This window comes from Tenebrio molitor, chromosome 4 (genome assembly GCF_963966145.1).
Source record: "Tenebrio molitor chromosome 4, icTenMoli1.1, whole genome shotgun sequence".
In the NCBI taxonomy this organism is placed as follows: domain Eukaryota; kingdom Metazoa; phylum Arthropoda; class Insecta; order Coleoptera; family Tenebrionidae; genus Tenebrio; species Tenebrio molitor.
The window spans coordinates 16,937,214-16,954,826 of record NC_091049.1 but is presented as its reverse complement, the minus strand read 5'-3'; the positions used below and the strand labels follow the sequence as shown (position 1 = coordinate 16,954,826).

The 17,613-nt window shown below is 33.6% G+C and overlaps 1 protein-coding gene and 1 long non-coding RNA gene across 3 annotated transcripts in view; one reads left to right on the top strand and one right to left on the bottom strand.

The window, feature by feature from the left end:
* Positions 1-1,498: 1,498 nt before the first annotated feature.
* On the bottom strand, positions 1,499-11,304 carry LOC138127768 (uncharacterized). Its single transcript, XR_011158401.1, has 3 exons — positions 10,919-11,304; positions 5,296-5,375; positions 1,499-3,421 (listed from the first exon to the last, which is right to left on the bottom strand). It is a non-coding gene; the product is annotated as an uncharacterized lncRNA (long non-coding RNA).
* dsb (debris buster) overlaps positions 8,726-17,613 on the top strand; it is a 71,340-nt gene continuing 62,452 nt past the window's right edge. Inside the window, exon 1 of one of the 2 annotated variants that reach the window (XM_069043811.1) lies at positions 8,726-8,746. The gene's annotated coding sequence lies outside the window, so the exon portion shown is untranslated. Of the gene's footprint in view, positions 8,747-8,814; positions 8,836-17,613 lie in introns of those variants that run through there. The other variant, XM_069043810.1, reaches the window with a different exon arrangement.

The window sequence follows — 17,613 nt, the reverse complement described above, 5'->3', positions numbered from 1 at the left end:
ACTTAACAAAAAAAAAATCTTGCGTCCAGTTTTTGACAGATGAACATCAGCTTCTTTTTTTCAAATAGCATTGTACATTTTTTTCTATTCAGTGTTATAGAGATTTGTCTTCTGAATATAAAAATGTAAAGAACTATACCCATTCATTAAACAAAAGTCGAGAAATTAAAGAGTAAATGTACAAAATTTAAAAATCAAGTGACCAAAATAAACAAGAGAGAAGATTGTTCTAAATGCTCGAAATGACTAAGTAAGCTCTGAATATTCATTTGTCAAAACAGTTTGATAATATATAACACAAAAATTAATAAAAATTTAGAGCTCTCCGTTGCTATGAGAAATCTTTGGTGTTTAGAAAAAATTTCGATTTTACCACTTGTAATTTCAGCAACGGGAATAGTACCGCAATCTCTTTTTAAAAATTTAAAAATTCTGGATTTAGATAACACAGATAGTTGCAATTCAAAAAGGTATATTATTATACTCATGTCACATCGTGAGGAAGTTCCTTAACATTGACACAGTACATAATACACAACAAAGTCAAAATGCGGAGGCGAGACGCCGGTAATTATGTTGATAAGCACTGCACTATTACTTGATAGTAATATCCGTAATATAGTATGTACTCCGGCAAAATTGCCGTGCCGCCGGGTGGAGGTGGGATACGATTGCTGTGGAAGAAAATTTCCAAAGACGATTTAGTGTTAACGTGTGGTGTGGCATTTTTGGAGATAGAATGGACTAGTGGGTCCCTTTTTTATTGATAGCAGTCCTCGATCAAACAAAATATCATATTATTTATTATCAAACGAAATAAGCAACTTTCTGGATGAGATACCATTAGCAGTGTTGAATAGAGTCATGTTTCATCAGGACGGCGCCATACCACGTAATGCACGCATTTTGTATTTTTAAATCATTTAAATCATTTTGGTGAACGATGAATGGGTGCTCATGGAGCTATTCGATGACCCGCTATATCGCCAGATTTGAATCCATTGGATTTCTTTATCTTCATTCGAAACTTTCGAGACAATGTTTATTTGACCCCACCAGGTACCCAAAAAGAGTTAAGAAAAAGGATAGTGGGAGTATTGTCAGGAAAGAACCCGAAATTTTTTATTGAATGCAAAGTTGGGTATTTCTAGAAGGTATCGACAGTGTCTGCAAGAGCATTGAGGAAATTCTGAGCAACTAGAATAGATTTTGTATTGTTTATAAATTTGATTACTTGATTTTTGATTTTCAATTTTTTTCAGTTAAAATACATTTTTTGTTTTTTCTTTTAATGCACGAATATTTAGAAGAAGATTCTTTATAAGAACGAATAAAAAAATATATAGAGTGTAATTTGAAAAAAAGAAGTTGGCTATCGTCTGTCAAAAAACAGATGTCGAAAAAATATCGAATAGGATAATAATGAAGTGCTTTTCGAACTATTTCATTTGATGTGTCATTTAGTCAAATCGGATGAATAATAAGTAAGATACAGCGTCAAAGGTTTTTCGTCAGTCACCCTGTATATGACTATTTCCTAATCTACAAGATTAAAATAGTCCAAATTTATTAAGCCTTATTTTTAGTTTTCTTTTCTTCAGATTTAACTGCCAATGATTAGTGTTTATTCGTAAAATTCGAAGAGTATTTCCTTCATGTGCATTTTATAAACGACAAGGGAGATAATTGAGGGACTTTAAACAAAGACACATTTTATTTCTAGGTAACAACATTGTACATCTTTCTATAATTCTGTAAAGAGATTGATTACAAAGCGAGTATGAAACTTTTCTAACCTCTTAAAGGTTAGAAAGTGAGCGATTACTCGTGTACACATCAACCGGTCAGTAATGGTGAAAAAAGGTGTCAGTAATGAGTCGTAAGGGGTCAGTAATGAAACCCATAACTGACCTGTGGTGGCGCTACTGTTCACCAATCGCGAAAATCTGGTATCGTAATTTGCTTTTCTCAGGTAAGAGATGAGAGTGTTAATTTGTGTGAGGATTTTCGCAATTTTGGGGAGGGTACACTCTATTTTACTATTGCACATTTTGTTTGTTAAAAAATGTGAGCAAATGTCAATTTGGTTTGACTTTTGTGAACTAAAATTTAATACAATCTCGATCGTGCGCGCCTACTAAGTTTTAATATTTTGCCGAAATAAACGATAATAAAATAAACGATAATATTACGGAGGTTAGTTTTTATTTATTTTTAATTATTATAATGTTTTATTAAATGATTGATTGTGAATAAAATAATATACAAACCTCGGCAAAAGTCCATTCCTGTGTCTCGAGTACTAGTTCACCTCGAGGGCAAGCCTCTCGGTAAACTATTGTTCTCCCGACAGGAATGGAACACTTTTCTCCTCGGTATGTAATATACTATTACTTCCCTCACTAGGGAGGAAAATTTTCATTACTTGTGATGTTAACGAATATATTCACCTTCAAATTAACTCATAGCAATATCATTTTCAGAGTTGGCGTTGGAAAATTATATTAATATTTGCCCTTTGAAACAAAATTGTTTAAAATTCATTGTCGATTGCTAATTCTATACAAACATTTCGAAAATCAAAGATGAAAGTTAAAAACTCAGAGACAGTCTGTTAAAAAATTATTATTTTTACCACAATAATACAAATAAACGCATCTTAAACAATAATATTTATAATCATAGGCTAATGTATTTTCTGTACATTACCACCATCGGCATTCGTTTTACACATTCTCCAATTTACACGTCATCTCTTTATAGGTGTATTTACAACAATTTTTGCAAGTAATATGTACATTTCAAATGTTTGGTACTGTAATGGATAAGCCTAACTTTGTCTTATGTGACAAGCAAATATTTAGCTAAATTTTAAAATAAGTGGAAATGAAAAATTTTTTCAAATTGCTTTCTCAGAATGGGTTATGTCTTGTCATAAAACTGTATTCATATTTATTCTACATTTTTCAAAAGTGTGTTTAAATTACATACTAAAAAGAAACTTTGATTATCTCTTGGTCCCTTATGTAATCAACAAAATTGTCCTCTTAATTTTTTTTTGAAAATTCACTTATTTTTGGTGATAAAACCGTAACCAATTGTAACGTAGTGACTTATTACTTATTAGCAATAACCATAATAATAAATAATACAGTACTCTAAATTTTGGTAAACTTTAAGAGCAGAAATATTTGACGATAAAGCTAAATATACGTACTCAAAAAATAAGGACAATACATATTTTGCTAATAAAGGTGTGACCCTAAAAGAAATTAAAACCAACGAAATCTTATAACTAGATATGATTATTGACATAAGCTGCAGAAGAATCCAAAAGGTTTTTTCAGAAAGTTTATCATCACTAATGAACTATTTGGTACTATACTCGTGAATCAGACAGAAACATGCCGACTCTCCTCTCCTGAAAAAGACGAAACAGTTTTATTAAAGAAAAGGTCTTGTAGTTAATGTTTTGCTTTTCCAGAAGCATAATAATTGACAATCTGCTAATGAAGTATTATGCAAATCTTCTTGGTTAGCTTGATTGAGGAATTTGTAAAAATAGACCAAGAATGTCAGGGAAGAATGTGTTATATCACAAGTATCGCACACATCAACAGCAACTGTCTTAAAACTTCACCAACCCGCTGAAGCATCGCCATACTGCTATTTTACACATAACTGTGTTGCATAATCGTCCCACAACTCTGACACAAACAGTATTTTTTTTTGTCACGGGACAATTGCATTGCTTGCCGTTCTGGTATTGCTTTTGTGTTAACCAATCTGACCTTTACTTGTAATTCACACGACTTAGCCCAATAGAGTCCAATTTATTAAGTATTTCTGAGAAATTTCTTTTGATTTTGTTTAAATAAAAACCTAGAACATATTTCGACGGAAGCTTTTAATCTTAACTAAAAAGTTAAGATTGAAATTTTGGAAAAAGAGCCATCTTCGTGTTGTATTTTTTAAAATAAAAAACAAAATAGTATGTTGCAAAACAGCCATGCAAAATGTTCCTTGTTTGCTTTTACAATTGTTGTTCTAGCCTTATCTTCGTTTATCAGACTTATATGGAATGTGACTTTTGTGTCAAGTTTTACATCATCAAGTAAATTACTTGTTGATCTTGTAACAGGTTTAGTGACCTTCCTTGTTTCACTCGCCTGCCAGAATCAATTCAAATTCGAAACTGAGATTTGACGATGGATTTTCTTTACAGAAACGGTATTTTTTCCTAATATCATGTTGTATACGACATGGAGATGCATCATTTCGAAAAAAGTATCTTTAGTAGTAGTTTAGTAGTTTCTTCTACGGTATATGTAGGAGTAAACAGGCTCATCCTTGTCCAGTGAGCAACATTTTTGACGCTTTGGGGATATAATGTGGGCAATGGGAGGTTGTTATCTTCTTCGGTAATAACAGTATTCTCCATACTACTTGCTTAATTGCAGTTCAATTGCCCGAAGTCTTCTGGATCGTAGCTCTTGTTGTGATTCTGATCATTCTCTGTTTTTCTATTTGGTACCACAATATGCTACAGCGCGGTAAAAATAAAATATATTCGAATTCCACAAGACTCTTGATATACGTTCTTTGACTTTGTGTTATGGCAGATAGACAAATATTGAGTTAAATCTCTATGCCATAATTCACATAACGTTACATGAGCAACTTGTACTGACCCAACCTGTTATCGGCAAAGTTCATGATTTTATATATTTGCGTCATTACGCAGACAGCAAATTGTTCAATGCAATCCACACAGTTCCTTACGTTGTTTATCCCTATAAAATCTGAATTAACAACTAACCTTTTCTCATCTTTCTTCGAAGTTAATTTCCTTCATTTTACAACTTTCTTATGAATCCACAAGTTAAAATTTACATTTACATCGAACGATTAAATTAATTTGTAATCGAGTCATCCATGGATTTGAATCCGTATGTCTTTTGCGCGATTGATACGTCGAGATCTAACCTGGGTTTCAAGCTGTGTTTATTGGAGCGTGGAGTTCAAGTAACGACATACGATTTCGGATTCACGGATAATTCCGTTACAAATTAATTTGATCGCTCTTTACATTTACAAATATTCCCTGGTTCAACAACAATTTACCTGATAATGCAATACAACACATTCCTTTTTTTCTGCAAGCAAATTGGAAGCTTTTTGAACCGTTTATAAATCAATTGGATCATGTGGAACTAACAAATGGCTATTTTGAACAAGATTTAGATACTTTTTACATGAAACGAACAACAATTAATTATTTGGAGAAGTTCTTACCAGGCTGTTGGATCAGCGTAGGATTGTGTTCAAACCGATCACCTGACTTATCTCCTCTTGATTTGTTTTTGTTCCACCATCTATAAAACGCAGCATTTATAAATTCGATAGGGCGATTATCAATTTCGAAAAACTGCGATAAGCAACTGAAGATGCCATAGCAAATGTAGGATTTGAAATGCTAATCAATGTTTGTAATACTTTCTGTAATCTCTTACTTTTATATTTTTGTTACCCCTATGTCTATTGTTAAACATTCAATTCTCATCATAATTTTAAAAGGAAAAGTTTTAGTAGAATTTGCCGGAAACCCCTTACATAAAAGAATTTATCATAAAAAGTTGGTTCTAATGTATAAATGCTTTATTTGTTTTCCGGGCTTTCGGGTTCCTGATTAAATGATTCTGATTACAAACATAAAAATAACAATTACAAAAACTAAATTTTTTTCCTATCCCCCTCCTTTCTTTTTCTACTTTTCCCTCCTATTCCATATATCTTTCGTCCATTTTATCTTCCGTCCGTTTTCATTCAGTATTTCTCCCTTTCTTTTCTCTCCTTCTCTCTCATTTCGCTACAATCATTCCACATGTGCTCAATTGTCTCCCTCTCTCTCTCTCTTCTCATAGCACATTCTTCACCTTCGTTCTTCTCCTTCCATCCAATACTTGTTTTTTCTCGCCTCGTTTCCAAATCTAAATCTCGCCATCATTTTTCTTTCTCTTGCGCTCTGTCTTCCTAGGTACTCCGGAATTTCCTCTGTCATACACGTCTCATACTTCCTGTTGTATATGGCTTCTGTGATTGTTTCCCTTCTTGCTTGTTTGTCTGTGCCTTTGTCCCTTTCACTCAACTCTACATTCATCCATCTTCCTTTTGCTTTTAATTTTTCCACACCTTCTCTCTCCTTCTTCTCCTTTTTTTTTTCTTTTCTCTTCAGCATTCCGTTAGTATCCTGCACTCTTCCCTTCCATCCATTTTGTCTTCAAACTTTACCGCTCTCTTTCCCACTTTCACTCTCCGCCTATTCCTCTTACACTCTTTCCTCACTATGTATCGTGGAGTTTCTCTGTTCGCTCCTAGCACCCCTCTCAAATATTTTTCTTGCACTTTCTCTATCTATTCTTGTTCCTTTCATCCCCAGATTTCTGCCCCGTACATCAATATACTCTCTATCATATTCTCAAAGATCATCATTCCCCTCCTGAAATCACCTACCCACTTTCTCTCTCTTATTCACTAAACACATCCCACTACCTTATTTGCTTTCCTCACTATCTCTCTGATATGTGTCTTATCCGTGGCTCTTTCATTGAATGTGTAATCCAAGTATTAGAACTCGTTTATTTGTTCTGTTTTTCTTCCTTCCCAGTTCCACTCATTCTCTTCACTCTTCTTCATTCTCTTATTTATCACCATCATTTTCGTCTCCTCAATATTCACTTCCATCTTTTTCTTGCTCACATACTTTTCCAGGCGCTTCATCATTTTTTTCATTTTTCTTTCTTTGTCGTCTCAAACCAGTCACCTTCTTTCTTTCCCATCTTCCCTTTGTTTTTTGTTCTTGCGTGTATCTCCTCAATCTTCCGTACCAGCCATTCGCTGATTCCTCTCTCTCTCCCTCACTACCTCTCTCTCTCTCTCTCTCTCTCTCTCATATACCCTAACATTTTTTCACTATCTACCTTGTCAAACGCCGCCCTGAGGTCTACAAACAGTGTATACCTCCTCCCCTCTTTCTTGTTTAATTCGTTGTTTGTTACATAATCCAGAATGTATACATTGTCCATAGTGCCCCTTCCCTTTCTGAATCTTGCTTGACCGTCCGGTATCACTCCCTATTCAATCTCTCTCTTCATCCTTTCGCTGAAAATTGACGTATACAGCTTATACCCTGGGTTTAACAGAGTTATTCCGCGATCGTTTTCTGCTTTATTTTTCTCGCCCTTTTTGTAAGTAGGGAAAATTACACCATCTCTCCAGTTCTAATAAATCTTTATGTGTATTTGTATGTAAATTTCCATAACAAAATTCAGAAAATATATGTTTCGACAAAACAGTCAAAAACAGAAATATAAATTCAATTTTGCTGAGCAGAAAATGTAAGAGTTAACAAATCAGAACTTTAAACATCTAAACTCGCAATAATTTTTATCCTAAGATTTATTTTAAATCAACTTTAGAAATATCGTATCAAATAAAACCACATTTACACCTAGACATAGAATTTCATTAGAACCAACTTTTTCCCATAGCCTTTTCGATGTATTTAACACAAAATTTGTTCCCATATAGTGCGAACTTTTTTGGACCAATGCATGCATTGAAGAATTTGAAAAATGTAATGACAATTTCATAAAAACAGCATCACAGAATCAGGTAATGAACAATATCTTCATTAAGTACCGTTTTAAATCCATGTAACTGCGACATTTAGATTTCCGGAACAGTTGCAACAAAAAATATTAAATAATCTTGTCATATGAATAATTTTTGCATAAATGAATACGATTTGACTTAAGCGGTTTGACGTCATAGTACACAAGAAAATCAGCATCATCAGGAAGTCCAGTTTCTGATTAATTTAGATTTTATTTATATAATTAATTAGACCATCAATGAAGTCATATACACATTTTTTTTAACCCTTGTAGTAATTAACTTAATAGCGGTGATGATTTAAAAGTGTCACTAAAAATTCAACAAACAAAAATTTTAACGTACAAATTAGTTAACTATTGAACAATTCGTATAAATTTGGTGCTAATAGGGAGAAAATAAACGTTTGTTTAATTTTAGATCTTTTATTGTTGGACTGTGACGTATTTTTCGCTTAGGTCATTTCTGCGATTTTTTGTGGATTGACGTAGGACTTGTATTGAAAGCCTTTTAACAGCACCCGGAGGACAATAAAATTTTGTAAATTGATATTTGCATATTAAATACAACAAAATTTCCTAATTTGTTTGTTAGGCTGTTTCTTAGAAAACGTTTCAAATTACTACTGCATATCAGGATTTTTTCCAACGAAATTTTTGTACTTTGTAGCATCCCTAAGATCTGCATTTTTTATTTGTTGAAATTTGCATGTTTCTTGGAGAATTCTTATGATGATTCACCAATGTGTACAGGGTCATCCGATTTATCAAGACTTTAAGTTCAACACACTTAAAAAACCGATAAAAACTAATAATAATTACAATAAATGAAATGAACAACAATATCTAATTTGGTAAAATAAGTGGAATTAATGCGCACCCTCCATTTGATGGATTGTTGTTCGTGTAATTGTTATGTTTTTCAAACTGGTGGTTGAATACCACTAGGGGCAACCTTACCGTGACTTGGTAAATTACAAAATTGATAATTTATTTATAGCTAATTGATTTCTTCATAGGCGTCAAGTTACCAACACGTTTGTAGCGTTGATACAAATTGTTTTATTTGATGGGTAAAGAACATAATTTTTTTATTATGATTTTATGGCATGATTGTGATGCATGTTAGTTTTGTAGTTTGACAGAACGCACGACCTTAAAGGTAAGTTATTATTATTTTATTCATTTGCACAGATTGTTTGAAAACATTCGACTCGACAATGTTATCAACAATGAAACAAACATAAACAAAAGATGTGTTCTGATAATAATCTAAATATTTTTTAAGCTCATTTATCTTACGTGAAATATGTATGTTAGAAAGTAATTAAAACGTGTAAGATGAAGAAAAAAAAACAGCTTTTTTTCATAGAACTTATAAATATTTCTCTATTTATACCTACTCGTAATTGATTTAACATATTATGGTGGTAAATGTAAACATTTTTTGTTGTTCAGTTTGTATTTGAAATTTTCACTTAAAAACAATTAAAGAAGATTAACGAATGAATAATACCTTATCAACAAGTAGATATCATTCGCAATAATTATTATTGTATTATGTGCGCAGTTCTATCGTTTTATTTATTTTTTTTTATTAATTACCCATATTAAAATCAATTTAGCTACATACATTTTTGCACATGTTTGTTAACAGGGAACGCAAGGGGATTTTAGCAATTCGCATTCACCAACGAATGTTTGCGAAATACAGAAACACATAATAAAAGTTATTTACATTACAAATGCGGTAGGCTACATTTTACAGAGCGCGACGTTTTTAGATTGAAACACGACCTCGCAGCGGAAGTGTTTTAACAAAAACCGATATTTTAAGTCTCATGTTTTTTTGATTACTTTAATCATAAAATAAGAAATGTTTGGCTGTTCAATGAAACATGTTAAACCGAAGTCGATTCGTCAATTGATTCATATTCACGAATACAGTGTGCAGGATGCAATTTAGTATGTTGCACTATACTTCTCCATTTATAAATAATTGTTTAAAATTACATTCACAAGTTTTAAATAATTTTCCTCAAGTTAATCGTGTCATATGGCATTGCTTTATTCCGTAAAAAACGTCATAAAACGTATTCCGACGTGTAAAAAAGTGGGCGTATTGCAAAATATGTACATGATAATATTAAAAATAGTGCTTTCAAACTAATTTTCGTTTCTTGATATTAAGAAAAATATAATATCAACTGATGCTTCGGGGTTAATGAGTCGTGGTCAACTGGAATTGCTTTCCGACGTTTGGCTGGCTGGTTGGCATCTTCAGGGGCCTGAGGATCTCGACCGAATCTGCCTCCTCAGTGACTCCATTGCAACTGACGTCATGATGACAGACCACGGTCCATCAACCCGGAAAGACCAGTCTTCATGGACACCGACGGTAAAAGCCTTAGGATGCTATTAAAAATGCAGTAGTTAAATTAACAATAAAGCTTTGCCATCATTACGGAACGAATGTCATGGTAAAAAAGAAGCATGTTGATAATTGGCGAATGGTGATGTTGACTAGTATTAGGCGCTTGAAAATAAAAAGTGAAACATGAATGTGTACCATATTTCGACACAAGTTAATCGTAGTAAACAACAACGGGCAAACGATAATGTTATCAATTAATTTATGCAAGAATAATATTGAATGGTAATTGCGCCTGGAGCCCAAGGTTCATTAAGGCTACAAGTTAGGTTCATTGTTCATTAAACTCAGAAGAGACATATACGGATAATTTTGGTAAGAGTAAACACCATACAGAACATGTGTAAGGGCACGAAAAATTTCCTTTGGACACATTAAATATGACTGATATGTAACGGGTGTTCAAATTAAAAGTTTGATGACAATTTGATTAAAGAAAAAATGATGATGCCTATTTTGACAGATGTCGGTTGTGATGCTTATTTAGACAAAATAAAATAATTATTAAAACAACAAATTAATAATGTGTCAAACAAAACGTTTTTCCAATAATGGATGGATCTACTACGGTTTCATAAGCACTCATTCACTCTGTGAGGGATGCTTAAAAGGGAATTATTAATGGTGTCTTCAAGAATGTCATTCAAGCCTTGTTGAATCCGAAGATCAGGTTGTTCGACAAATGAGATTACCAGTTACATCCCACAACTTTTCAATGAGCGACAAATCTGGCGATCGAACAGGAGATTAAAGTAATAGATTATTTTCCTTAAACACTCTGTTTTAACCGTTGTCATGTGGGGACGTGCATTACCTAGCTGTGAGAGTTGCTGATTTAACCTCTTTAAATACGGAAATATAACAGGTTCCACTACATTCGTTACACAACCACTTGATTTTAAACTTCAACGAATATACTAAAATGCACCTTCTACCAGGTGTTATTGCACCCCAAACCATTACCCTTTAAGTAAATTTAGAGTGGCGTTTTCCACGTAGTTGTGTCACCCTGTCTATTGTGAGCCCAAACACAAAATTCCTTTTTTTTTATTTCCAATTTACTAGCCCATGCAGTCATTGGGTTCCTTTTTCTTGTTCTACAATATGATAGTACTATTTAGATTCAGAAAGTTCGTTACTTTGAAGTAAATCTTCATTAGCAATGTTACTTATTCACTAGTTTTTGTTTATAGTGTTCTGTTGCCAGATTCATAAAAACTGAATATGTGTTAGGCTAGAAACCACATAAGATCTTTAACCTTGTTAATGATTTATTACTTTACAAACTATATATCATAACGAAAAAACAAACACACACGTAGAAAATTCCACATATTTATACGGTTTTCTACGTATTGAAATCAACTCACTCATTAGTGTTTTATTATTTTTTAATTAATTTAAACTTTTGTCATTAAAATATGTTTGCAGACTTGACGTCAGTATGTCTTTTATAGTCAAAACACTTTTATTACCACTATAATAATTTACAAAAAACTGTAAAACTATTTATTTGCAAAATTTCCACATATGCGGTTATAAGTTTATTTTTAACTTGCTTTGTTTTTTGATTTAAAAATAGTATACCGTATGAAAAGCTGTAAAGCCAAAAATAATGTACTTCTGTATTTTCCAATTACAAAGTGCAAGGTAAAATGTTACAATTTGGTTTCAACACACAACTTGGAAGGAAATAAAGGTATAAATAAATTATTTTTAAAATATTTTCTCCACGACTATTAAAGAATGATATCAATTCCACGCGCTGTGTTAGAATATACTGAAATCCACGGCTGTCGGCCAATCACATCCCTCGTATTTTCATTCTACAACGGCAAATCCCTAATCGGATACGTTTGTAAACAATAAGTCGCACATCGCATAGCAACCGCTAGGAAAATTCAATTTTTAAAGATTGTTTTTACTTGGTATATAGTCGTGGAGAAAGTGTAGTATAATAGCTATTATTCACTTGGATGATTCCACCACTCGCTCGTGTTCGAATTTTCATCTTCTTGAATAACAGCCATCACTACACGCTCATTGAAGAATGTACTATTTCACTTCATTTTAATCTTATTCATAATTTTCATAATTTAATAATGGAGGCAGAATCGCGAAAAACAGGGTTGAAAATAAATGTCAAGAAAACTAAAATATTGATAAATAGAAGTGAACAAATACATCAAATCAAGATAGGGAATGCATATCGAGCAGGTCCAAAGGGTGAATTATTATTTAGGAGCAGTAATAGAAAGGAATGGAGTAAATAAGACAGATATACTAACAAGAATAAGCAAAGCACAACAGGTGTTCAACCAAGTGGGAGTTATATGGAGAAAAAATGTAGTCAGGAAGACAGAAACGTCAGAAACTATACAATTAAAAGCATAATGAAACCAGAACCAATAGGAACCACAGTAAAACGAAGGAAATGGAATAGGACTGGGCATACATTAAGGAAGGGAAATGAAAACATTTTAAGACAAGTACTGGAATTGCAATTACTTTTCTAATAAAGCGCGACCAATTTTGACAGATTCTAAGGAGTGTACAAAATGTTGCTTGGCAATGTTTCATCAGTTGTTTCAAAAGGTGACTGTTCAAATATCATCACTAAACTAGAAGATGGTTGGTCTATTAGAGCAGTTACTCGTGGGTTCCGTTTAATTAAACACACCGTGTTCAAAATTAAAAAACGCTGGGAACAAGAGGGGACTTTACGAAGGAAGGCGGGTTCTGGACATGCCAAAATTTCAAACAACGTCGAAGACCTCAGACTTATTACTTATTTGGAAGAAAATCCTTTCAAAACGTCAAGGGATTCAATTGTAAATACCCATTTTCCTGGTTCACCCGCAACAGCATGTCGAAGAATTAAAAACTCTGACACTGGGAATTATGCAGCGGCAAAAAAGATGATCCTTTCTGAAGAAAGTAAGCAATCTCGAGTCTTATTCGCCCTGAATCATAGTGCCAGAGACATGGGATTTTGGCAGAGAGTTATATTTACCGACGAGAAAGTGTTCCAAAATACCAACGATGGGCACATTCGGGTGTATAGACCACGCGGAACAAGATTTGAAGAAAAGTTTGTTACTGGAGCTCAAAGAAGTGGTAGAGTTTCCGTGAATGTCTGGGCTTGGTTTAATTATCGGGGTTTTGGAACTTGCTGGCGGATTGGTGAAAGATTCAATGCGCAAAGTTACGAGCAGATACTCGAAAATGTTATGTTGCCATCAGTTCGTCAGCTATTTCATGATGATAGCTTTATTTATCAACATTATAATTGCCCGGTCCATACAGCTAACACCATTACCCAATGGTTAGGTAGAAACAACATCGAAACCCTTCCACATCCTGCCAGAAGTCCCGACCTTAATCCACTGGAGAATATATGGGGCCGTATGGTGAAGGCAATGTCAAAATCAAATGCCAGGTCTCTAACACAGGAAGAATTATGGGAAACTGTAGAGAGTACTTGAGAGGACTTGGCACAAAACGAAAATTTAACACAAAGTCTGATTCTGTCGATGCCCCGACGATTGGAAGAGGTCATTGCAAAAAATGTTACCAATTGTTGCCTTGGTGTAAGGCCCCCTTATGAAATTCATGTTGCCTAGAAACAGTTTATAGCGGGCCATTTACATTAGGAAAATATTACAAAAATTGCTCTCAGCACTTGTATGCTATTTTTTAAAAATCAAGTGTACCGGGATATCAAAAATTATCTTGGTCAAAGGTGGTCATGGACTGGAAAACGTCCATCTTAAATTATTCGTAAAACACACCAACACAATTTGTAAGGCATACATAAAATTTAGTCACTTGTGAGTACTTTATGTCAAGTTAAATGGCAGATGTCAAATTTACTCACTAGTGAGTACTTTATCTCACTAGTGATTAAAATTTGACTGATCCAGCAGGAAAAGACAAACTGTCTTATTTCATGCAATTCTAAGTAAGATTTTAATCCTTTAAGTACTTGCATCTAGCTCATGAAAATTGGCTTTGCTTGGCTTAAGAAAAACTGCAAGACAACGTTCTTTCTTCGATATTCATTAGGATTCGTACAAAACTAAAAAACCAAAACACTGATGCCTCATTCACATGACGCTAACAAAACTTTTATCAATTAACAAATTTTTGAAGGCCAACGTACTCGTTACCATCAATAGTAAACACGACACTTTTATTACTCTTACTTTTACAAAAAACATTTAACGACATTCCATATGTCAAAAATAATTTAGAGCTATACCAAAGTCACATCCTCAATTATACACTACCAAAAATGTTAATAGTTAAAAATCATCATTCTTATAAGACTGGTCTACAAATTTTAACTTTGGATTTGTATCTTTGATAAAAGATGTCTTAGATTTTTAATAAATTTCATAAATTTAGGACGTTCAAGATAAAATATTAGGAGGATATCTATTTTATTAAATTGTAATAAATAATCTATATCGCATAAACGATTGCCAGAAAACATGAATTTGTTGAAGTTTAATGTGAGCCTGAAGCCTGTGTAGTGGTGCAAATTACAACGCAATCTCTATCATGAATCTAACGAAAAGTTAAAGTCCAAAGATTAGTTGGCTGCAGTTTCTATGTATGTTTAAAATATTTAAAATTAGTATTAAAGTCTTCAAATCACGTAACATTAAATGCCACAATTGAGCATATCAATCGCAGAAGACATCATCTCCAAGGCTGACTCGATTACAAATTTCCTTGATCACATGATATAAACTCTCACGAAAAGTTAGTTACTGAGATGCATATTTAAGTATTTTTTCGTCATTCGCTCATATCTCGAAAATTAAAAGAAAAAAAAATTGTTTCTTCACGCCCAACAAGAGCGTGTAAAGTAGACACAATAGTTATAGTACGTGACAAAGAAAGGTAAACACCCTTTTATTGACCTTGCTTCTCCTGTTGTCATCCTATGACGTCCGGTGCCCTTAGCCCTGTTCACGGCCTTCTGGAGTCCATGCCTGACAACATCTTAAAATGATGTCTACAGATCTGCCAATTCTTCTGGCAATTTCTAAAATCCGCCCTTTTTCAAAGTCGCTAAGCTGAGGAATCTGACTAAGTGTACGCACTCGCGGCATTTCTCGCCTTACAAAAACACTTTTCCAACAAGTTTTCAAAAATTCAAAAGTCAAAATTTTCAATGTAAACAAAATTTCCTTACACTTGCAATAACCGAACCAGCAGCACAAAAGGCAGAATACTGCATAGATAGGGCTGCAAATTTAATCATTTCTTATCTGACCCAAAACACATTTGCCCACAAAAACTTATTGAAATAAAACTATAAATATTGGGTGTTTACCTTTCTTTGTCACATAGTATATTTAGACAACGAGTGTTAGAAGTGCAACTTTTTTCCATTAGTGTGGAAGTTTATTAAACGAGCCGTAGGCGAGTTGAATAATCCACACGCATGAAAAAAAAAGCAAGTTGTCTATAAAAAAAATTTAAATTTCATTAATGAAAACCTATTTTAACTGTAATTTTGTGCTTCCATTTTCGTCAAGTGCGGTGGCCGATTGTGGTAACTAAGGAAACGTTAAGTATTTTATCTGTTTATTGAAACTATTTTTATTGTCAGTTTTATGTCAGTCTCAATAAAAGTGAAAATGAGTGATTCAGATGCAGATCCTGAAATTACTAGTGGACTAAAGAAAGGTGGGTTTAATGTTACTAATTGTTCTAATTGTTATTTCAATTTTCATTTTAATAAAGCACTTCTTTGTAGAAAGTGTATATCGTTCATTCATGGATTAAAATCAAACAGTTAAAAAATAGCTATTTACAATCGAGCGTGGGAAGTTACATTTTGCAGCGCGAAGTTTAATTTGAAGCACGACGCGCAGCCGAGTGTTTAATAGACTGAGCGCTGCAAAATGTTTCACACACAAGGTATGTATAATGCTTTTTGGCCGACGTTTTTTAATTTAAAATGTTAAAAACAATTACTACTTTTCAAATTTTAATGGAACGCACCCAACAATTGTCAAATGTAAGGTAGAACCGACAGATGGCGCTGCTATTTTCATTTCTTTTAGATTTTATTTTCTAAAACTAATTGAATTCAAAATGTATACATATTGTGCTCCTGAAACTCAGCTTCATTAATTTAAAATTGTGTAGTTCTTCTACGTTTCTAAAGTTTAAAAAAGGATTATTTACTGTGCCGCATAGTATGTGGGAAAAATTCACAGTCGCACAGTCGCTGTAAAAACAAAGTTTCATGTGACGTGAACAGTGCGTATTTGCAAAGTTTCCATCACAGGAGACCAAAAAGGTATTGACATCATTCCTTTTTTTCACTAAGTGAAAAAAAGTAACACTTCTAACACTAAAATCAATGAAAAATAGTTGACTATATATTTTTAATGAAGTTTTATAAAATAAATTTGTAATTTTTCCAATGATGCCTTTTGCTTTGTAGCTCGTGCGGTCACCTAAAAAAATTTAATATGCACCTCGGCCAAAAAGTGCCTTTTGTTCTCGTCTGTTTTCAAGTCTCGGCTGCGCTTCGACCAGAAAACCCAGACTCGGGTCAAAAAGATGCACTTTTTGACTTTGATACACAATAGTTATTTGGATCACAAGTCCAGAAAATGATATTTTGCGAGTGTGAGTGATATTGCGTAGCCGAGGCGGTTTAGCCGAGGCGAGCAACACGAGCACTCGCAAAACATTTTCTGGACGTGTAGTAAATCGCAAAATTTTTCATGCCGACAAATTTAAATCATTTTTAAAAAGTAAAAAATTTGTTTCACAAGCGGAATCGAACCCGCGACCCTCGCGTCCCTGAGCCGAAACGGAGTCCGTTGGCTACATTCAATGCTGCCTGCCCATTCTCTAGCGAATTTTTCGTCAAGGTCACTTTTGTAAGTACTAGGCCGGGAATTTTACGTTCCCGGCAGATTTTGAATCATGCAAAACCGTCGATAACGGCCGGCGGCATGAAAATAACTATTTTAGGCACCCTTAATGAAAAAGGTAATTTTATGTACTCCCATGCGGACGAAAAGTAACTCTTTATCGGACGCACTTTTTCGGACGCACTTTTCTGACCCTGGACTGTGGCGCCCTCTGTTGCTCTGTTTAGTAAGTTAACAACGAGACCGACAAAACGGAGTAAACCGTCTAAAAACAAATGAATATTTCAAAGTTAAATTTAACTAATTTCTTTTCTGGTACTTATTTGGTGCATAATAAGAAAATGAATGTTCATATAATCGATAGCAACAGCGTGATACAGAAATATACTGTAATACAACAGCGAAAGTGTTGAATAAATATCTAATACGCGGCGCCGCCGTAAATTGCAGATGATAATCGCAATAATTGTCCTGTCACCATGAATTATGTAAATAAGTAATTGTATTGCAAATAGTAAATTTTTCGTTTTGTTGGTAAGCTAATAAAAAATACTATAAAGAAATCGTAAATATGTATTAATAAATGTATCTATTTGAAAACCGT